At 41.7% G+C, this 24,141-nt stretch overlaps 1 protein-coding gene across 1 annotated transcript in view; it reads left to right on the forward strand.

Annotated features, from left to right (window-relative positions):
- Positions 1 to 24,141, forward strand: part of PITRM1 (pitrilysin metallopeptidase 1) — a 1,418,909-nt gene that overhangs the window by 388,458 nt on the left and 1,006,310 nt on the right. The gene's annotated exons all lie outside the window — the stretch shown is intronic.

Below are 24,141 nucleotides of genomic sequence, written 5' to 3' on the forward strand. Positions count from 1 at the left end.
AACAAGAACTCCATAATGAGGCACACGCACAAACAAGAAGCATAACTGAGCGTGTGTTTGGGATGCTCAAGTCACGGTTCCGGTGCCTGGACACATCTGGTGGAGCCTTGCAGTACTCACCAACTACTTGTACCCAAATTGTTATGGTATGTGCCATGCTACACAATATGATCCTGCGGAAACAACTGCAGCAGGAACAGCATGGGGCAGTGCCAAACAACCCCCCCACCATTGCCAAGTCCTGCACAGGCACAGTGTGACTCTGAGGAGGAACAACCTGAGCCTGCCCCAGTAGGCAGAAGGAGGCGTGCCCAGTATGCCCTGGCCTTGGCAAAGAGGCAACGCATAGCACATACACTGACTCAGTAGGAATCCTGGAAATGACATCTCTCTCTTGACTCGCACATACAGTAAAATGGATGCCTAACTTGACACTACCTGTTTTCAAACTTGTATAGGGTGTGTACTATGTGCATCTGACATAGGCAGCCCTGCAGCACTACCTGAGGCATGAGTGCCCTATTTTAAGCAATATAAAACACTGCTAAGCACATTTTACCAGTATTGAGCATATTTAAATACAATTGTGGATAGCTGCACACAGCGCTAACCAGTGCAACGTCGGGCAACGTTGGGCAGTGTTGGGCAAAGTCGAGCAAAGTCGGGTAAACACGCTCACACCTGCTTTACTGTTCCTTAACCAGTCAGGTCTGCCCAGCAGGAAAATAAAAAGCAGTGACAGGGCTCGAACTCTGGATACTGTGCACTATAGTCACAGTACTGAACCACTAAGCCATGACAGCATTTCACTGGCACAAACACAACTTAAGTCACTCACACATACCAGTTGGGGGGGTCACATACCTAACAGTCACAGCCAGCAGGACAGTTGTAGACAAACGCAAACACAAATGCTGTGTCATTCCCTCAGAAGAGGCATATGAGTAATCTCCCCCCAGGCCTATGCAGACAGATAACAGCAGGCCAGGCAGTGTGATGTGGGTTGGGTAGGCTATGAAGTCACAAACTAATATGCGTGTAATTGGAAGCTAAGGTCTGTAGTACAGTAGTATGCCTCAAGCCAGTATGATAGGCAACAGTACAGACTGAAATGGAGTACCTGACATAGCAGTGCAGGCTTAGCAAATGTGTATGAGTCAGGGGTACCCCTCATCCTATGTACACCCACAGTAACAATCAGGTGTGCCCCCCCCCCGGGTAGAAATGTACAAATAATAGCTGCCCCCCCCCCCCCCGTATGTAGAAATGTTGATAAGTCTATGCAAATTGACTCATGGAAGCCCTGCAGGCACAGCCTGCTTCCTGTCTATGTACAACACAAAGGTGAGCCCTGAAGTAAAAGCCAACTTGAAGTTTCACACACGTATATAGTATATATATATATATATATATATATGCCTATAGTGGGCATGCTCACACACTTAAACAAATTTAGCAAAGGTCAGTCAACAACATACTGAAAGGTCATAACTGGGCATGCTCACACACTTAGGCCATGTCTAAGTACAGCAGTGGGCCACACATATCTGGCAGTTGCACTTCTTACTCCAGACACGTCACTATTCACCAATCCTGCCTTACGCACACAGTGATATGAAAACAGACCCATATAATATATTGGACCCCTGTCATAATCAAACTGTGTAATACAAGTACTTAAATTGTTCAAAGAAAGTGAAAATCCAAATAAGATCAATAAATCTCTGATCAGTATCATCAAGAAACAATGAGCACTCCTAACATTATCCAAGCCATGTTCTGGCAAAAATATTGCCAAAGAGTCTATAGAGAACCATGAAGCTTTCTTTAGTTATGTCATAAATATCATTGTAAACTCATATGTTCAGTGCAAAGTGAAAATGAATACATGTACATGACTGACATTGCCAACATCTTGTCAGACAGGTTCATACATATCCCCCCCCCCTGACAAAAGGGCCCATTACCATACCTGGAGATTGTGGTTAAACAGCTCTATCCAAACCTAAAAACACGGTGTCTATGGGATGACATGGTGTCCCTGGCTGTGTCATATGTGAACTCCAAAGCAAACAGGCCCTGCACCTGAACAGTCTGGTGAGACTCCCCTTCTGTACAGGATATAAAACTGTTGAATGGGTTACAGCAACGTTTGGCACACTCCACAAGTGTTGGTGCACAACAGACCATGGGAACTATTGTCTTATAAGCCTAATAAGCCTGATTTGCAAGGCCATGGAGTCCATCAGTATAGAACTCATAAACAGAGCTATTGGGAGCCTACAAACACCCAACCCTACCCATTTTGGTTTGGTCAGGGGCAGATCATGGTCCCTAAACATGCTAGACAGTTTTCAAGGCAGTTACCCAGGACATACATCAATGAAATGAGCTCCACATGGCCTACATAGACCTTGAAAAGCCCTTTTCCAGCACCCCACACACGTCATACCCACAAAATCAACAACCGGTGCATAAACACGTATGCAGTCTGATGGATTGCCAACTGGGGCACAGATAGAACCCACAAGGTAAGAATTGTGGTCTCCCTGTTGGACTGTAAGCTGGTAACAACTGCTGTCCCCCATGGCTCAGTCCTGGGACCCCTCCTGTCTGGTGTACACTTTTCAGAAATACAGTCAAACACATGAGGGCTATGGTTAGCAAAGTTTGTGGATGACTGCAAAAAGGTTGTCATAATCAATGTTTGGGACAACAGAGACATCCTTAAAAAGGGTCTCAGTCAGACAGATGTGGTGTCAAAATTATGGCGTCAAGCTACAGTCATACAAATACCACATAGGTGCCAACACCCTAGATATGGAAGTAATAATAAGGGATCTATGGACACATGTGGATAGTCATCTCTGCTTCCAGAAACACATTCACAAAGTGGTTAGAAAATCATGCTATGTGTTCCCACAAATTGCCAAGGTCTTTGCATGTAGGTCAAAGGAGGTTCCCTCTACTTATCAGTCATCAGACCCATCAGAGAGTATCACGGCACACTTGCGATGAATCTGACTAGGCACCTTCAGCAGCTGGAAAGACCACTGAAGTACCTCAACAAGAGGATTACTGGCCACAAACAGTTGCCCCATGCAACAAGACTGAAGTAACTCAATCTGTACTCTGTTGCATACTGTCTACTCAGCCGATCTTCGCCCAACAGACAGGTCCATGTCCAATGCAGAACTGATGTACATGCTCTGTCTGTAGTAAACCCAAGCTCACTGTGCCACATGCTGTAGGGATATAATCATCACAACAATAAATAGAACATGTTGGAGGGATGCATTACTAACTCACAGACTTCCCTTGCTTTAGAACAGGCTCCCAACCTTCATTAAGCTGAGTCCCTCACTGACACTCTTCCAGAGGAGCCTTGATGAGTGTATGTGAAACTGAACTGTCACACTATGGATCACTTCATCAGCTCTAGTACACAGAGGCATAGGGAACTAACCCCATGTGTGGTGGTAGCTGCACACTCTGGCCATACTAATATATGCCTTCAGGCAGATAGCCTATTACCTACCTATGTACCTATATATATGTAGGGGGAACACAGTATAATAAGCCAAAGATGGATGGGCAGATGTGTGTAAGAGGGTGACCATGGCAGGGAGCATCCAGGGCTGTCCCACCCAGCACATGTCCCAATGGCACAAAAGACATGAGGTGCACATCTCTCCTACTGTACATAACAGCCACCAGTATCTGTAAACATTACAGTGTATGTGGTGCATGTGCCTGCTGTACAACATGACTGTACAATGAAGTACACATCTACTACATGTAGACATGTACCTGTCACATAGGTTCATAGGTATGTAGTAGACTATCTTCACGAAGGCATATATTAGCCTAGGCAAGTTGAGCAGCTTTCACCACCCCATTGGTTAGTCTCCTAAGCCCTAGTTCTAATAGTTAGTACCCTAAGCCTATTTCTAGTGGGGCTACTGATGTAATGCCTGGCGTGAATTGTCTGCTTCCCATCCACTCATCAAGGTTCCTATTGAAGAATGTCAGTGAGGGGCTCTGTCTGATGTACATTGGGACTCTGTTCCACAGTCAGGTAAGTGTCTGGGATGGTACTCTATCCCACCAGCATGTTGTATTCATTTTTGTGATGAGGTTCATATCCCTGGAGTGTGTAGTGCGACTCAGTTTTGTTATCTGTAGCTGGAGCGTGTTCAGCAGTTATGTGTTGGACATGGCTCTGTATGTTAGGCAGAGTGTGCCTCTGAGTAGGCGGTACGCAACGGAGAACAGATTTAGTTTTACCAGTTATGTTGCATAACACAACTGTTTGAGGCCAGTAATCCTCTTGGTGAGGTACCTGTGTGGTCTCTCTAGCTGCTGGATATGCTTAGTCGAGTACATCCAAAATTGTGCATTGTACTCTGTGAATGGGTCTGATGACTTAAGAGTAGAGGGCCACCACTACCTCTTTTGATCCTGATGCAAACCCTTTGTTGATTAGGTGGGCCACATAGGATTTCCTAATCACTTTGGCAACATGGTTGTCAAAGGAAAGATGACTATCTACTTGTGTCCCCAGATCCCTTATTACCTTGTCAGTTTTTAGGGGGTAACACCTATGTGGTAGTTTGTGGGTACTTTGTTTTCCCCAAAGGGGATTATTATGCATTCTTTCACATTGAGCTTGAGGCCATGATTCTAACACGACACACCTGTCTCATAGAGTCCCTTCTGGAGAATATTTGTGTCGTCCGGGAAATCTATTGTGGCAAACACTTTACAGTTCCCAGCAGACTTAGTCAACCACAACCCTCCTGTGTTGGCATGTACTGTTGAGAAGTCTATACCAAACAGGAGGGGCCCCAGGACTGAACCCTGGGGGACACCAGTTGTTACCAGTTTAGAGTCTGACATGTAACCAGCAACTCTTAATTTGTGGGATCTATCTGTGAGCCAGTTTGCAATCCATCTTGTGATGTATGGATTTATGCCCAGGTTGGTGAGTTCATCTATGATACCTGACTGGGGAATGGTGTCAAAGGCCTTAGCGAGGTATAGGTAGGCTGTGTGGAGCTCCTTTCAATCATCTGCAGACTGGGTAACTGTCTCAAAGAAATCCACCCAGTTCAGGAGGTGTGATCTGCATTTGACGAAGCCATACTGGGTGTGCTCAACTGTGTGAAGGTTCCCAATGTCTTTATTGTTGACTTCCATTGTGATTGGCTCCATTGCCTTGCAGATCAGACTTCTCAAGCTCATAGAGCATGAATGCCAAGGGTCTTTTGTGGCCCCACCCCTGTGGAGTGGGAAGAACGTTGCTGTGCAACATTCTTTGGGTACATATCCTGTAGAGAGGATGTAGAGAGAGGTTTAGGTATCCTTGATGAATATGGATACATCCCCACCCTATGTGCTATGATCCAGGTTCTGATGCTGGAAGGTATGGAATGAGTAGTATCCTGGTAGTGCTGGTGTGCTCTCTGGAGCCGTGAACTAGGTTTCTGTTCCTGCACAGATATCAATATTCTCCATACTGAGAAGTGCCTCAAGTGTGTGTATTTGGAAGCTGAGACTTCTGGCAATGAGTAGCATTTAGCTCACTTTGTGGTTATTTGTTTTGGTTACGAGGTTTGGTTTGTCCTGATTGACCGGTGTTCCACACCTGAAGTCAATGCCTCATTGGTCCGATCCGACCATAAGCTAATTACCCTACATATCCACATTCTGCCCCCACCCCCCCATTAAGGAAACCATGTTAAAAAATTTCTCCAAACCAACTTCATGCTTCTTGAGACAGAAGTGGTTAACTTCATGCAGATGGACAATACAGTTACGACTACTGAATCCTACACAATTGCACTTTATAAGCATTTATAAGCACTTACATGAGTGCATGGATCGTGCTATCCCATACAGAACCAAGATGCTATCCTCCAAAAAAAGGAAGCCAATTTGGTGGTCCCCTGCCATAAACAAACTGTACAACAGAAGAAGAAACTTTTGCAAAAGAGAGTAAAATCCCATGAGTGGAGGAGCTCCCTGGTCAGCCTCAGTAAGAAGCTGCGATCCCTGATAAAATCCTCCAAAGCTAGTTACGAAAACAAAATCGCCACTGATTCTAAAGACAACACAAAGCATTCTGTAGCTATGTAGCTATGTCAAGAATCTCAATGGCAGCACTCAGATCTGCTCTGAGTTTCAACACAATAGCACTAAATATACAGACCCAACTGATATTGCCAACATCCTGGCAGATAGGTTCAGTGCTAACTGTACCCCCCTCTCACCCATGAAAGAGCCCATCTCTGTACCGGAAGAATGCAAAGTTCCTGTAATTACGGCTGCACAGGTAAAAACCACACTCTCCAAAGCCAGGACCACAGCATCCATGGGACCAGACAACATCCCAGGCTGCGTTCTACACGAACTACAGAACGAACTGGCACCACACCTAAGTACCACTTTCAATCATAGCCTCACCTCAGGCTTTGTGCCTGCTGAATGGCGCACGGCAACGGTTATCCCCACTACACAAGGGGGGAGCCACCACGGACCCCAGGAACTAGTGCCCCATTAGCCTGATGAGCCTGGTCTGCAAGGCCATGGAACGTATCATCATGGAACTTATAAACAAAGACATTGGTAATCTCCCAACTCTGGACCCCATCAGTTTGGGTTTGTAAAAGGCAGATCATGTCTTCTAAACCTGATAGACTTCTTTGAAGCAGTCATCAAAGCCGTAGACAAGGGTAAGGTGGTTCACACAGCCTATCTAGATCTTGCCAAGGCTTTCTATACCATCTTCCACTCTGAAATTATAGATAAACTCACTAAACTAGGTATAAATCCCTATGTCACAATATTGGTTGCCAACTGGCTCACTGACAGAACCCACACTGTGAAAGTAGCAAACTACAAATCCGACTTCAGATCAGTGACAAGTGGAGTACCACAGGGTTCAGTCCTGGGTCCTGTTCTGTTTGGTATCTACTTCCGTGAAGTACAGGCTAACACAGAAGGTCTTTGAAGTTACAGATGACTGCAAACTAGGAGCCATAATCTAAAATACTAACAATGTGGACATCCTACAAAAGGGCCTTACTGAGACAGATGCCTGGTGTCAAAGCCATGGCCTCAAGCTCATTGCCAAAAAGTGCATTGTCGTCCCCTTTGATAAAAACTCTGTACCCATGAACTACAACATAGGCGGTAGTATACTTAACACCGAAAGTGTGATAAGAGACCTTGGGACACAGGTGGACAGTAGTCTCTACTTTGATAATCACATCACAGTAGTCAGGAAATCCTTCTACGTGGCACACCTCATCACAAAAGGTTTCTTATGCAGAAGAAAAGAGGTCATTGTTCCCCTCTACTCATCACTCATTAGATCCATTATAGAGTACAACGCCCCTTTTGGTATGTACCTAACAAGACATCTACAACAACAGGAAAGGCTGCAGAAATACCTCACAAAGAGGATTACCGGCCTCAAACACATGCCTTACACAGACCGTCTAAAAAACCTCCAGCTTTACTCCGTTGCATATCGCCTACTCAGAGGTGATCTCTGCCTAACATACAAAGCTATGTCAAACCCAGAGCTGTTGGACATGCTCCACTTAAAATCCGAATCCCTCTGAGCTACACGCTCTAGGGACCTAAACCTTGTCATCACAATAAACAGAACATGCCGGAGGGATAGATTCCTGTCCCAGAGACTTCCCATACTCCGGAATAAACTACCTATGTATATCAAACAAAGCTTCTCATTAACACTCTTGACAGGTGCAAAACCATCTGTAGCGAAGCAACGAGGCTTGTCTATTATGTCATCACAGGCAGACAGAGACTGGATTCTCTTTGAATGACACCAGAAGTTCAGCCGATAGTTGAAGTTTATCGCCTTTCTGTTATATTGCAGTCTCATATAGGTGAAGGTAAGATGTTACTCAAGGTCAGGGTCATACCAGCCTGGGCTACATGATCAAAGAGCTACTATATATATCTTGTCATGTTACCCTGGGAGGTATGTCCCAGATCATTCACACTGACATGTACAAAGAACACGTCATATATGTACCTGTTCTGGAGTGATGTAAGTGCTTGTGTTATGTGCCAGATCATAGCACCTGACAGACAACTGACAGTAACCTTCCACTTGTCCAGCCGAGTGAGTGGAACATCTGTGTGCCTGACTATGGAGTTACCTCTTACTAGTGTGTTGGGTATGTTGTTTTGCCTTAAAGTCTGTTGTGAGGCACACTGCTTTGGTGTATTATGTGTTTTCTGGCGTGTGCTTGGAGGTGCATGTTGCTTGCTTATCTGCTTAGGAGGACACTCTCTCTTTTTCAGATTAATATTTGTATTCTCCGAGTATGGTAATGTGTATTTGTGTGTGTTTTGCTGGTGCTTATATTGTAGGTCTATATGAGACTGTTGGTGTTGTGGTTGTATGACCCTACTCCTCTTGACTGTCTTGTCCAGTATTGGGTTGACAGAGCTTAACCACCGGTTTGACCCTGTGTGCGCCAGCATGTGGTGCATCAACCCATATATGATATGGTCATGGCCTATGCCTACAAAACACTCACAATACACCTAGTATGATAAGCCTGCTGAGGTTAGCAAATGTGAAAAAAAACTTTGGGCAAACTGTCAGCAGGTAATGTCTGTATTGCAACCTGTAACTCCATATTGCTTGCTGAAGTGTAAAGATGTACTTAGTTTCAATTAAGAACCCCGCACTTGCCAACTGTGTGTGTGTGTGTGTGTGTGTGTGTGTGTGTGTGTGTGTGTGTGTGTGTGTGTGTGTGTGTGTGTGTGTGTGTCTGTCCCTGGGGAGAGAGCAACCTTTTTGGAGACTACTCACACCCCTTAAAAGTGATATACTCATCTTTGTCAAGTCTGATGATGTCACCATCCTACAAATATACCTGTGGAAAGGTGAAATCCCAGTAATGTGTATAGCGCATCATGTAAATGCGTACTGCTGTAGTATCATAATGTAGTTAAGTAGGGGTTTGATTCCTGCACTTGCCAAGTGTGTGTGTCTGTCTGTCTGTGTCTCCCTGGGGAGGAGCAACCTTTTTGGAGACTACTCACACCCCTTAAAAGTGGTATACTCATCTTTGTCAAGTCTGATGATGTCACCATCCTACAAATATACGTGTGGAAAGGTGAAATCCCAGTAATGTGTATAGCGCGTCATGTAAATGTGTACTGCTGTAGTATCATAATGTAGTTAGGAAGGATTTTGAATATCGCACTTGCTGACTGTGTGTGTATGTTCCAGGTGTGTTAGAGTGTGTGACACCGTTGGTCAGTGTGGAGTGGGTTTTGATTTTTCTAGTGTATGACATATCACAGTGACAACTCTATGTGCATTACATATGTAAGGTAGCTGTGGGGCAAAGCCATATACATACATGTGACCTAAATTATTTCAAAGGTGGTTACTCTGCTTTCTCCATGAAAGCATCTGTTATCTTTGCCAGAGCGTACTGGCGCTTTCCAGACCTTAGTTGAGCCACTGCAGTGATCCCTGGGCTAAGTCTTCTGTTTCACATCCACTCATCGTGTGAGTGAGAGGGTTTATGCTTGAGGTATATTTGAATCCAGTTCCAAAGCAAGCAAAGTCTGGCAAAGATGACTAATCGTTATAGGTGTGCAACAGCCTCTGTGGATCTGCATGCAAACTCTTTATTACTTATGTGCTCCACAGAGGGATTTCCAAAACCCTTTGGTAATGTGATTATCAAAGGAGAGATGACTAAACGCATGGCTCTATGTATACATTAGTATCAGTTCTACATTTTGGGGGCTACTACCTATGTGGTACTCTGGGGTAGGGTTACCACCTGTCCCACTTTGAGGGACAGTCCCTCTCTGGGCAGTTGTGTCCTGCAAAAAAATTGAAAAAATGGCAAATGTCCTGAGATTTTAGAGCAAAATTATTTCCTATATTTTATGTAATAGTTGCATAAAACAGTTATTCTGTATCTGAAACACCTAAATGTTATAAGTAACAGAATAAGGAACTAAAATGCTACAAGAATAAGCTTTTATTTAGGCAAAAAAATGAAGTTCTGTCCTTTGTACTGGCCGTGGGTATGTTTTGTCCTGCAAAATCTGACGTTTGTACCATAGATGTCCCACTTTGGGCATTTGAAAAGGTGGCAACCCTACTCTGGGGATACTTTGTATTCTAAAAGTGGATAACTATACTTTCTTTGGCTTATAGCTTTACAGCATGAGTTTGACACCAGGTATTTGTCTCTATGATACCCTTTTGGAGGATGTGTGTTTCATCTGGAGAATAAAGTATAGCCCACAGTATGCATTTTCATCAAACGTGGGCAGACATATTCCTACTGTGTTTGCCTGTAGCTAAGAAAGCTATATGCCAAACAGGAGTGGTCCCAGGACTGAGTGCAGGTGAATACCACTTGTCACTGGCATAGAATTGTACATGGAGGCTGCAAATGTTACTGTGTATCCTACATCTCTGCGTCAGTTGTCAATCCATCATCTAACAATCGTTTATGATCAGTCTGTTGAGGTTATGTATAATACCAGAACGTGGGATGAGTATGAATTGCTGGTGAGCTATATCTTGGCTGTGTGGACCTCCCCTCCCTCACCTATAGCCTTGTTAACTGGCTTGAAGTCTACTAGGTGTAGGAGCCATGATCTGGCCTTTAGAGACCCTAAGTGGGTATGGTGCAGTGTTTGCAGGTTCATAATGTCTCTGTTAATGAGTTCCATAATGCTGTGCTCCATAGCCTTCTAGATAACATTTGTCTGGCTTATAGGGTGAGAGTTTTCAGGATCTGTTGTAGTTCTACCCTTAATCAATTTATGTTAACATTTGCACTGGGTGTGACGAGGGTGGACAGGATTAGGAATAAGTATATTAGAGGGTCAGCCTAGGTTTGAAGGTTAGTAGACCAAGCCATATAGGCAGGATTACATTGGTTTGTACATGTGCTGAGGAGGGATGCAGAGTATATTGTGAAATAGATGCTAAGGATGAAGCCGCCAGGTAACAGGAAAAGAGGAATGTCTAAGATGAGGTTTATGGCTGTGGTGAGAGGACATGCAGGTGGATGGTGTGACAGCGCAAGATGCAGAGGGCAGGAAGAAATGGAAACAGGTGGTTTACTGTGGCGACCCCTAATGCGAGCATCCGAAAGGAGAAGAAGAAGAAGACGTAGCTCAACCCTTGTGGACTATGAACACCATTACCGTGCGTCATTCCACAAGTATGTAACCTGTATAGAGGCTGCATCTGGACAGAGTGTTTAGGTGAGTGGTGACTTCATATGTCAGCTTGTGTATGACACAGCCAGGGACACTGCCACTGTGGTTTGGACTTTGGTAAAGAGATGTTTTAACTAGAGTGTCTGAATCATCAGGTTTTACATTCTTCAGGTCTGGAAATGTGGCCCTTGTGTAACGACAGGGTGGTGAAATCCACATTCAAACTGTCTGTCAAGAAATTGGTAATGTCAGTCAGATAAGTGTAGTTTGTGACCATTTACATTAACTGTGACCCAATCTGAGATTTCCCCTGTAGATTATAAACAACAATAAAGAAAGCTTTAGTGTTGTCTTTGGAATCCCTGCCATTTTGTATTTTGAAGCCTGCCTTGTATGTTTAATGAGGGCTTGTATTTTCCCAATGATACTGACCAGAGAGTTTATCCCTTCTTGGTATTTAACTCTTTTTTGGCACAACTTCACACCTTCTGTTATATATTTAATTTATGGCAGGGTCCATGAGACTAATGCATTTTTACTGTATATAAAAATAAGTGGTTCAGTGTGCCCAAACTCACACTGGTAAACTCAGACAGGCACAGCAGATCAGCAAGAGATGTTAATTTTCACTCCACGAACAAACCTCACAGTACAGAAACAAAAACAATAACGCTGCTACAGTTGTCAGCGTGTTTTCGTCGACATGCACTTCATCAGGAAAGCTAAACAGTGCTCAGTGTGCAAAATTTATAAGTTAGATGTTATTTCAATCTACCAATGGTGTCTCCTAATTAAAATGTTAATACATTCAATTAACATCCTTATTATTGAAATTACAGATTTCTTAACAAAAATCAAAGAAACAATATCACCATCTAGTGGTGAAACAAAAACTTTACAGGCAGGAATACATAGTAAAAATGTATATAAATACTGTATGCTCTAAAAACATTTTAGTTAATACATAAAATACATAAAAAATGTACCTGTGTGTAAAATGTTTGAAAAATGTAAAAGTATATGTATAAAAAATATTCCAGGGACCTAAACCTCAGCACAAAAATAAATAGGACATGCTGGAGGGACAGATTCATTTCCCAGAGGCTCCCCTCACTCTAGAATAGAATCCCAGTTCATGTTAGACATAGCCACTCACTGACCGTCTTCAAGCGAAATTTGGACGCGTGGATGGGAAATCACAAATTCACCCCTGGGATCTTCCCAGTGTCCCTGCTAGACAGAGGCACAGTAAACTAATCTGAAAAGGGTACCTTCTGTGACCTACTTTATAGAGGCACAGTAGGCTAATCTAATAGGGAGGCGGAAGCCAAATACACTCTGGCTAGACTTATAAATGCCCTAGGGCAGATAGCCTAGTATCTACCTATGAACTTATAAAAAATATGTATAGAAAAAAAAAATATATATATATATATATATATATATATAAGTACAACTGATATATGAGTGAGTGGTTATAACTTGGCTGATCTCAACTTTTAATGCAGGTTTTAGAGAGATCATTTCATTTAAACCGTGGTGATTGCTAGCCTTTAGAATATAGAGAGTTATTTTGGCAATTAATGCTTAAGAGGCCTCCCAAGGACCACCCCTGGGATCGGGGGGGTAATACCTCTATGACGAAGAATAAGAATTTTGCAGATTTACATGTTAAAATATGTTTAAACAAAATGTTGTTAGTGTTTTCCTTCCTTATGTCATATAGGTGCTCGTACACCCTTTGTCTCAGCCTTCTCTTGGTTTTCCCTGTATAAAAGGAATCACATGCCTCACAGGTCACCATGTATACCAAACCACAAGTATTGCAATTTGCAAATCTTTTAGTGGTGATAATTTTGCCTCTACTTTTCAAATATATTTTATCACCTTCATTGATGTTGACACAGTAATGACAGCTTCCACATTTATGTGTATCCAACTTGTTTGAGAGATGTGTGACCTGTTTTCCACCCTCAAATATGTTTTTAATGTTATATCCTTTTTTAAATACTACTTTTAAGGGTTCTTCAAAGTTCATATTCAAATCTGAAAAACTGGCAAACCTATTCCACTTGTCATTAATAATATTTTTAACTATGTTGGTTTCGCCGTTTAAAGTAATAGTCAAAGCTGAATTGTAGTGTTTTATATTCCTCTGGAAATGTAACAGCAACCACCAGTGGAGTTGCTAGGTCGCAAGTTAAACAAACGGCTACTTTATTACCAGCTGCTGCAGCTGCTACCAACAAAGGTACTGAAATTCAATTTAAAGACCTGCTTGAGTTTAAATTTGACTTTAAAAAGCTGATTAGGCTGCAGGCAAATAACAAACATGATTCTTATGTTGAAATGGTGTTTAAAATGAATAGTTTACTTTTTAAATATAAATCAATGGAAATGGACAATATATATCTGAAACATTGTATTCAATCCAATATAGTCCCTAAGGGGCTTCGAGTGTGCAAATACCCCAATAATGTTAGGGAAGGCTCACAGTTTCATAAAGATTTAATTACTGCATTTGATAAGTGCGGTTTAGATATTATGCGAGCTATCATTGTCAACAATGAAGTAGAAATGGAGAAATTATATGTTACAATTGATGAAATTAATCAGAAAATTGTAAATTACTTGTTATTTGGTATTGAAACTGAGAAAAACAAATATCATGATATGTTGAAGGATGTTGAGTTAAAATGTATGAAAGTATTTGAAAGAAAAGCTAAGAAAATTGATAGAGACATGTTTGAATATGGTAAAAACATACATTACCCTTCACCAAAAACAGGGGGGTAACAACAATAAATATTCCAACCACGAATCTATGGCATAGAACGAGGTTTTTGACAACCATGACATGTGTAATGACCAAGGTCCATTTCATAATGAAACTGACCCTTTAGAATACCCCTCCCATCGGAGATCCGAAAGGTTGAAAAAGAAAGAACCCATAAACTACAACAACCGGAATTTTAACCAAAATCGAAGGAACAGGCAGTGGAAATAAAAACTGTAGAAGACATAATTATCAATGAATGTGTATACAGTTATAAAGGTTTTAAAATGTCTTACTACACTAATCTCACTGTCACTAAAACACATTTCATTTTTTTCCCAAAGGTTTTACCTACATTCCCAGAGTCAAAGCCAACATGGTTGATTTATTGGTGGATGTTAAAATGTTTGTGAGACAAAAGAACTTTGAGATACTTTTTAATGGTTTAGATAAAAGAGAGAGTACTAGTATCTTAAAGAAAAAGAGCACTTTTAATCCCCCGTTACATCCACAGCTCAAAAATTTTGAAAATGTTTTAGAGAAGTGTCTTAGAGATGAGCTTAAATTTAATAAAGTACCCCCCAATCTCACAAAGGATGAATTCAACATCCTTGATTCTTGTAGACCAAACAAGAATCTCAGAGTCATGAAGCCTGATAAAGGAGGAGGAGTGGTTCTGATGGACCAAACAGACTATGAAGTAAAAATGCTAAACATGTTGAATGATGAAAATACATATGAAAGAGTGTCCTTGAATGAGTTTAACATTGCAAAAAGGAAAGTTTCAGTATGTCTTAACGACTTACTTCTTGAGGGGCTTATTGACTTAGAAACTTACAGCTACCTACATGTTGAGAAACCAAAAATTCCTTCTATTTTTGGTATACTCAAGGTCCACAAGAACCATTTGGACGCACCTCTTAGACCCATTGTTACAGCGGAGGGCTCTTTGACAGCCCTCCCCTAAACAAATATATTGACTTCCATTTGAAACCATTTATATTGGAACATTCCAACATTTTAAAAGACTCGTGGGATTTTTTGAAACACATTGATGCCCTACAGAAAACAAATACCCTATTTTTTATTTCTTTGGATGTGGTGGACCTATTTACTTGTATTCCCCATGAAACAGGTCTTTTATGGTTTGAGCAATTTTTGGAGAGTCAAATTTCCATTTCCTTTAACAAGTTTCATAACTGTTTGATTCTTGTGGACTTAATTTTGAAAAACAATTTTATATACTTTCAGGGTGACTATTACAGACAATTAAAGGGTGCAGCCATGGGTGCACATTGTGCCCCCTTATATGCCAACATTATATTACTTAGTTGGGAAAACAAATTCATTTTCAATTACCATTTCAAAATTTTGTGGAATTACTATGGTCGTTTTTTGGACGACATTTATCTTTTTTTGGAATGGCACTGCTGACCAGTTTCTTGAGTTTTACAAATATGTCTCGCATACCACTGATTTTCTAAAATTTACTTACAAAATAGACAGTTCCCAACTTAATTTTTTAGATGTGAGCATACAGAGAACAAATCAGGGGTTGAAATCTAAAATTTATAGGAAGGAGACCTTTTCTAACACCTACTTGCATTTTTCTAGTTCTCACCCCCCTTATCAAAAGAAGGCAATTGTCAAGGGTCAGCTAGTAAGAGCTAGCAGGATGACCTCAGATGAGACAGATGTCTAGATAGAATATGAATTTATTGCAAGTATGTTTCGAGAAAGAGGTTACCCCGATGATTTGTTAGAAAGACTGATACAATAAGTTAAAACAGCAAGGATCACAAGGTTTTTGCCTATCCTGGGGAATTGAACAAAAATTTTTGGCAACACCAACATTAAAAACAATTCTCCAGTAGATATAAAACACTACAGTTCAGCTTTGACTATTACTTTCAGCGGTGAAACCAACATAGTTAAAAATATTATTAATGACGAGTGGAATAGGTTTGCCAGTTTTTCAGATTTGAATCTAAACTTTGAAGAACCCTTAAAAGTAGTATTTAAAAAAGGACATAACATTAAGAACCCTGGAAAAGTCATGCATGTGTACTAGTGAGCATGTGTGTGTGTGAAATGTGAAAAATATCACCATTGGTATATGGTTGTGCATGTCCATGGAAAAACCAGCTAATGAGAAATGCATACACCTGTGTATGAAAGGAAAACACCACTGCGCTGTTTCATACTTGTGTATGTATCATTCTCCAGCAGGTGGGTGACCACTGATAGTGTTCCCTCTTTAGACACAGAGGTTTTTTGTGATGGAGCAGTCCTTAAATGAAATGATCTCTGAAGTGAGATCACAGTTATAACCACTCACTCATATCGGTATGCTGTTATATTTTGAATATATAACATATATGCATATGTATATATATGTCTATATATATATGTATATGTGTGTGTGTGTTAATATTATATTATTATTATTATATACTACATGCCATCACTGGATTATTATAATTACATAAGTGGGTCATGTATGCATCCATACTCGGTTTAATTGACACGTTTTAGGGGCGTTAATTGTTTGCCAATTATAAGCTTTGGTGGTGCAAATCCTACTGCATAGGGAACATTTGACACTGGTATATGTATAGGGATTGCCTTTGGTCATCTAGTAGGGGTTTACAGGCTACTACCATGTGGTATGTTCAGTGGGGTGCCACTAGCATACGTGCCTGTCCGCCTGTCTACACACATGCACTGTGGACACCCATGAGGCATAACCTCTTTGCACTTGGGTATTAATGGAATACGGACTACATGTAAGTACATATTAGCCAAGGCACATTATTACATGTGGTATTATGTCATGTCCTATGTGCACTGAAGTGGTCTGACATCCTACGTCATAGACATATATGCGTGGGACCAATTAAAGCGAGTATATGTACGTACATAATGGGATTACACACGATGCAGACAAATTAGGCTCAAACAGTGGCCTAATAGAAGTGGATGTAATACATATATATAGTTGCACGTATAGCCACGGTCAATGTATTGTGTTAGACTGCTGCCCGTTCCAAAATGAATTGTTATTATATGTAATCGATATTGTATGAATCTTGCCTATTACAGCAGGACATCTGTGGCCAGTTGTCAATATTGCTCACCAGGATATGCCATTGTACTGCATTACACATGGTGGATAATTAATATATGTAAACATGATCCAATAGTTACTGTGGAGAATCCTAGAATATGTGCATGGTGCAGTCGCTCAATAATGCATGTAATTATATATGTGTGTAATGGGACTGGGAAGGTGCCATTATAATAATATTATTAATATGTGTCCAGTACGTAGCTATGCACTAATAATAATAGGATTATAACATAGCTGCTTGTCAAGCTGGTGAACAACTGGCCTTGTCTCACCTACAGTCACATACCATGTTGTGACTGCCTACCAATGACTTAATAAGTGGGATGTGATCAAGCCTTAGGATATTATAGCCTTTAGGGCTATGTGTATAGCCATGGTCTGCCTAGGAGTTATGTATAACTTGATACTCTATTATGTATAATAGGTCCATGGTGTGTAGTGATCAGGCAAATATAAGATGTATAAGTAACTAATGAAGATGGTCCTGACTCAGTATGAACTGGTCCATGACCTGGTTCCATATAGCACTAGGTTTGTTTATGGATCCAGATAGTAGACGTACAGTATGCAGATATAGGTATTATGAACCCTTAAAAAGTTATTCCAGTTAAAAAAGGACACAACTGTTAAGAATCGATGTATGCATGTGGACTTACAGCCTTATGATCTTTTATTTGAGGCTCACATTAGATCGATATGCTAGCTTGGGCCTTAACATAAATAGATTAAGCTGTTATGATACAAGTGTGTGGGAGTTTTCCATAGTCTCTGCCTAAGTGAGAAACATAACAGGGTAAGAATGCCAGGATTCAATGGTCCAGATATGGTGATCACAGCAAATCAGTACGCAATATAGAGCCATGTTTGCATAATAATATGGAGCAACTCGTAGTCCAGCATGACCTGTAGACCTGTAGTATACAGTAAGACAATACAGGATGATGCTATATTAGATAGCCCTGATCAGTTTAATGAACCCCAGCCCTAGTGAAAGAGGCATAACAGGGAAAAGAGGCATGCCTGTATGTACAAGGTGATGCAGGATTCGAGCTAATAATTATTAGCGTACATGGATTATGTACGCATAAGGATGAGTGAGTGGAGTATGTGATTATTACGCTTTAGAATCATGATTATTACACATGGACGTACGTATTATCTGACTGATGATACATAGTGGGACGTATGTATGAATGGAGGATAGGTCCAGTAATCATTAGGTGGAGATAAAACCTGCCAGGTAGCAAATAGCCCTAATGTGCCACCTGCAGTTTGGGGTCATGGGCATTATCCATGGGCTGATTTTGACACTGGATCCATCCAGGTATGTACGAATATGGATGTATGCCCTATAATAATGCTTATTTAATGGGAGCATAAAGTCTATGTACAGATTAAGGAAACTTGAATGAGCATTCAGCTTGTTTGGAACTGGAGTCCCAATAATAATCGCGAGGGACCCATTCCCAGCACCTAATGGTATGGTATGAAGCAACCCATGTATATGCTCAATGGCGGCTCGGAAAAAATGGAAATGCATCAACCCTTGTAAGTGGCTATGCAATATAATGCCATTATAATGGATTATGTATCTAATCATGTACCACTGATTAATCAATAATGTACTAATAATAATAATGGATTAATAAGGTCCATATTATGTATATAATAATAATAATACATACATAATCTGTATTAATACCCAGGTAATAATACGCAGGTATGTGTCCGCGCTATGTGTGTATATATATTATGGTTGTCACATAACACATATATATATATATATATATATATAATAATAATGAGCCCACTGCCATTTTATCTTGAATGTTGAATAATTCAAACATTTCCTTTGCACACAGGTACATTTTTAATCGATGTGGCCCAGGTGTGACAACTGGTAATATCAATGTTTAATACGAGGGATGCCATCCCAGTAATCCTCTCAGAAGTGTATTTGTTAAACATGTATGGTCTGGACAGCCATTTTAGCTGGTTTCAAACATTAGTGCAGCCACGATCATTATTTTTAGAAATTTTTGGCACATTGATATGTTGGAGTCTTCCTCTGTCTACGGACAAAACTTTCTGATTACAAGGACCCGACTGTATGTATTCCACTGCCTGTAACTGTTTTACCACAGATGGTAGACAAGTACTAAATTTGAATAACATTTTTGTTAAAATCACTAATTTCCGTCACAAGAGCCTTTATTTGAGAACGTTGCATTACATGTTTGTATTTTGAAGCTGACTTATAAATTTAGCACAATGAGCACTGCTTAGCTTCTTTTCTGATGAAGTGCATGTCGACAAAAACGCACTGAGAACTGTAGCAGTGTTATTGTCTTTGTTTCTGTACTGTGAGGTTTGTTCGTGGAGTGAAAATAAACATCTCTTGCTGATCTGCTGTGCCTGTCTTTTGAGTTTACTTTTACTGTATAAGTGAGAATTTCTTGTGTTTGTGATAGCACGGTCCATGCAACCCTGTAGGTGAACAGTGTGCATTATTAAAGGATTATGCAGCTGGCACAGTGTTAACCTTAGTAATGCAAACCAATGACAGATAGCAACAACAGCATCACCCACAGCACAGTGTCAACCCGTGTCATACACACACATGTGTACTCTGGTTCCAAAATGTGTGTAGTACAATGCATGCTGGCCACCAATAGAAACTATGGAGTGTTAATGGCCATTACAGGGCATGTCACCCTGCCCATGTGTCCAATATGCATGTACATGCAGACAGTGCACCTCCACCATGTTCACAAATGGACACCTGCAAACGTGTGTTGCACACACCCCACAATTTTCTTCTGTGGTCCACTGTATAATGCATGCTGACACAACTACACACATCAGCCAAGTGTCACATGGGCAAACAAAACACAATTGGAATAAACACTGGTGAAAACAATGCAACATTGCTAATTACAGCTTTAATGCATCATGCCTGCTCAGTTACACCTTCAAGGATATCATTACACTTTACTGCTGACAACATGCTACACATCCAACCATTGCTATACTTTATAGTCCAAAAAAGCACAAATAGAGTTCTAGTAAAATAGTCACGATCCACTGTTCAATTCTTTTATTCATCCACATAAATCACAAGTTTAGCGCTTTCATCTACCTATAGTAGACTTCATCAGAACATTGCTATACTTTATTAAAGTCACCCTGTGCACCAGCACCATGTTAGCCTGTTCCTGCATCAATGTTACAGATGACAGGAGGTGGCACAGGTTTCATCATATGCACAGGGTGTGTTGTTGGTTTGCCAGAGGCCTACACTGAGCCATACAATCGACATGTGTGTGTGTGTGTGTGTGTGTGTGTGTGTGTGTGTGTGAGGGCCATGAGTACTGTTATGGGCCAATGTTGATGTCATGTGTGCGGGTATGTGTTTGCCCTAGGTTTCTGGTTTATGTGTGTGTCTGCATGCACACAGTTCCACCATGTGGCTGCCATATACAGGGATTTGTGAGACAGCTACATACTGTACCTGGCAGGCTTTACAGATCACCGTCTCTGGACACGGATACGGAACCTGTACCTGGCAGGGGTGCTACAGACAGTGTCAGGTACTAATCCAGATTGGGTACTATCCGAAGAAGTTGACATATGTCCACTGGATCCAGGTCCCTGCTGGGACTGGCCAGAGCCACATGCACGTGGTCTGCAAGGACGGTCTATGGACAGCCCCCCCCCCCAACATTGCTGGGGCTGGTACTGGCACTACAGGAGCAGCTGTGACTTGCTGGATGTCTACGGTGACTTCCAGCTGGTGATGTTGCTGGCATACGTCCACGTTGATGTCTCAACCGTCCCGCACTGTCCTGACACATGGACATGACATTGTGGAGGACATCCAGTGTCTCACCCCAACGTCCATCAATGACCTCAGTGTAGTTACGTATGGCACCTGCTAGGTCACGGATACTGTCATTTACAGAGGTGTAATGAGCCCACTGTGCCCTTAGCCCCTGTTTGGTGTACTGCTCCATTTGTGTCTGTGCCTCCATGACAGCTTTGAACATGCATGTGGTAGAAAGAGGTGTGGCACGTCTGCCAGGGGCATGATGACCAGCAGTGCTCTGATGAGAACCCCTGGGCATCTGCCTATGTGGTACCATTCCAGACATCTGGCTATGGCCGCTGTGCCCTGATACATGTGCCATGGATACCACACTGTCCTGGCCAGTGCCAACCGTACAGTGTCCCTCAGCTAAGGGCAATGGTGATGATGGATGTACAGGCAGTATGACTGCGTGCATGGATTGGGTGGAGACTTGTGTACTGTCAATTGGTGACCCAACAACAGACCCTGACAAACCTGCCTGTGCCTCAACACACCTATCCTCATCATTACGGTCTGTCTCAGTGACATCAGGTTCCCTGCTGTATTGAACCAGCCCCACCTCTCCACCTGTGAGAGGGAAAACAGGAAACACCTGAACATGACTTCAGACTACATGCACACACACAGAACTACACTCCTCCCTAAAGCAGACACACACAACACCAGCAATCTCAGAACATACACAATAGCAGATGATGGTGGGGTACAGTATCATAAGCAAAACAGTCATATCACACATGTCAGCATGCAGGGCATGTGTTGCTGAACAGCATGCAGTGCAAGTGTAGTTAGTCCTTGTTACTAACAGTATACATGGCTTTGATATATCTGTTTTGTTATTAGATGATGGCCCTCCCCCAGGAACACAATGCACACATGGACACAACATTGCTGTTCAGGTATTCATAACTCTGTGATTTACTGTGCACCATAACTCACAGGTGTACATACCATTGCTGGATGTGTATCTGTGTGTCAGATAGGTATCCAATGCTGATTACAGCCTCTGTGTCTTTAGCAAATAATTGTGGACACATTTTTAGCACATGCATGATGAGTATTCACACAACCTCATCAGTGGTGCATGGATAATTGATGGAATACCATTCGGCCACATACCCAATGTACTGTACTTATGGTGAGTGTAGATCATATTGTGGACATGCCAGTCTCATACATGGCATGGCATGCTAAAACACAACTGCATATTTAAACACTACACATACCCAATATGTGTCATATGACCTTGCCTCTCAATAGCATCACAAGACATATGTGTCAGTTGTGCAAATGGTGATTGGTATGCATACTGTTTAGAGGTACATATATGTGCACACATGCATCATTATGGTGTGTAGCAGTAAACAGCTATGTGTAGTGCTGTGGTTACAATAACTGGATGGGGTATAGTACCATAGGCCATCATCCTGAAGCATCAGGTGGTCACTCAAGGCTACAAATGTTTCACAAACCAGCACTAATCATGCTGTGCCGGAACTGTAGCACATTGGCTAAATTCACCATTTCACAACCATTTGTTACGTGAGTTTGTAAGGAGGCCAATAAGGAGCATTCCCTGACATGAATGTGTAGTGTGTTGCAGAGTGTTTAAATGCCCCGGGATAGGCCTCTACCCCTCAGGTATATTATGTGTAATGTGTGGATGAGATTTTGGGTACTGGAGTGTGCCTTTACAGAGGGTTTGGGAATCCTTTATGTGTAGCATGTTAAAATGCTCTGTGTATGACATAAATGTGTATGTTGTGTGCATGTTGAGCATCAACTGTGCCTATCCAATGGTCACTACAGTCTAGCCATATTTGTTTGAGATGGTCTGGGTATTGCATGTGTTTGAGGCAGCTAATCGCATTAGTGAAATATGCGTGCTCTTACACCAAACATGCACAGCATGCATTATGGGTAGGTGTGTTACATGTGTACATGGCCTACACCTTAACTATGACATGCACTTTTTATTTACAATAATAAATGTAGAACACACTCACCAGCATCTGTCCGCTGCCTTGATGTCACCCCAGAGGGACCTACATAGAATTGAGACAGTTTGTCAATGGCCACAACTGTTTCATTGCTACTGTGTTTGCAGTCTTACAGTACAACAATAGTTTACATACACAGGGCTACAGATTATGTTTCAAATGATCAGTATTGCACAACAACAGGCTCCACATCTTTGAACGACACACTCCTCATCTCATATATGCATGATCTAACAATACAGATAACAGTAGTCTACAGATATGCCATGTTACCTGCACGCTCCATGTGTGCTTGCTGGGTGGCTCCAACCTCCATCATGGTGTATGTCTGCTGCTGCTGTTGTTAGGCAGGTGCCACCAGGCTCATGAACAGCTCCTCCACTCTGCTGAGAGGGGGATGGATATTAACACCACCTCCTGTTGCAAGCTGTTGTCTGCGCACATCAGCAACACGCTGATGGACATGTCTGAGAAGATCACTGCAGTGGTGGCGTACCTGCTCATATGTCCGGTTATGCAGGCCTACCTCATTGACCCTGCGGACATCTTGCCACATTGCAGTACGCTCCTGTTGGTCCTGGCTGGTTCGTGAGAACATGAGATGGTAGTTCTGAATCATACTGCTAGTAATGATATCATCTTCAGCACTACTGTAACTCAGGTTTCTGTGGTGGGCCATGATCCCTGGAAGACATAAATACAAAAATATGTCTGAGCAAGTCATGTGGCACATTTAACATTATACAGTACAGATATCACTGAACTGCCATATATAGCAACCTATAAGCTAACCAAGAGTGAAACACTGTAACTGCCACTTATCACTGCTCACCCCACAACTGCTTGAAAGTGCCTTGCTCACTCTCTATCTAATGAACCATGTTCTGCACAGCAACAAAATAAAATCACTATATAAGACTATACAAGAGTACCTGGCACACTGTATGCAACACGATGCATCACATAGCCACAGCAGATATACATCAAGCTGATGTGTAAAGAAATATATCATCCATCACAATCAGTGTAAGGTCCAGTAAATGTATTACTATTATACCACACAACTTGTTAATGCCAAACCTGTGGCCAAAATATGTGCACAATTGGGAATAATGGTCAC

Source organism: Protopterus annectens, chromosome 3.part0, assembly GCF_019279795.1.
Source record: "Protopterus annectens isolate FY-2018-M chromosome 3.part0, PAN1.0, whole genome shotgun sequence".
Taxonomy (NCBI): domain Eukaryota; kingdom Metazoa; phylum Chordata; order Ceratodontiformes; family Protopteridae; genus Protopterus; species Protopterus annectens.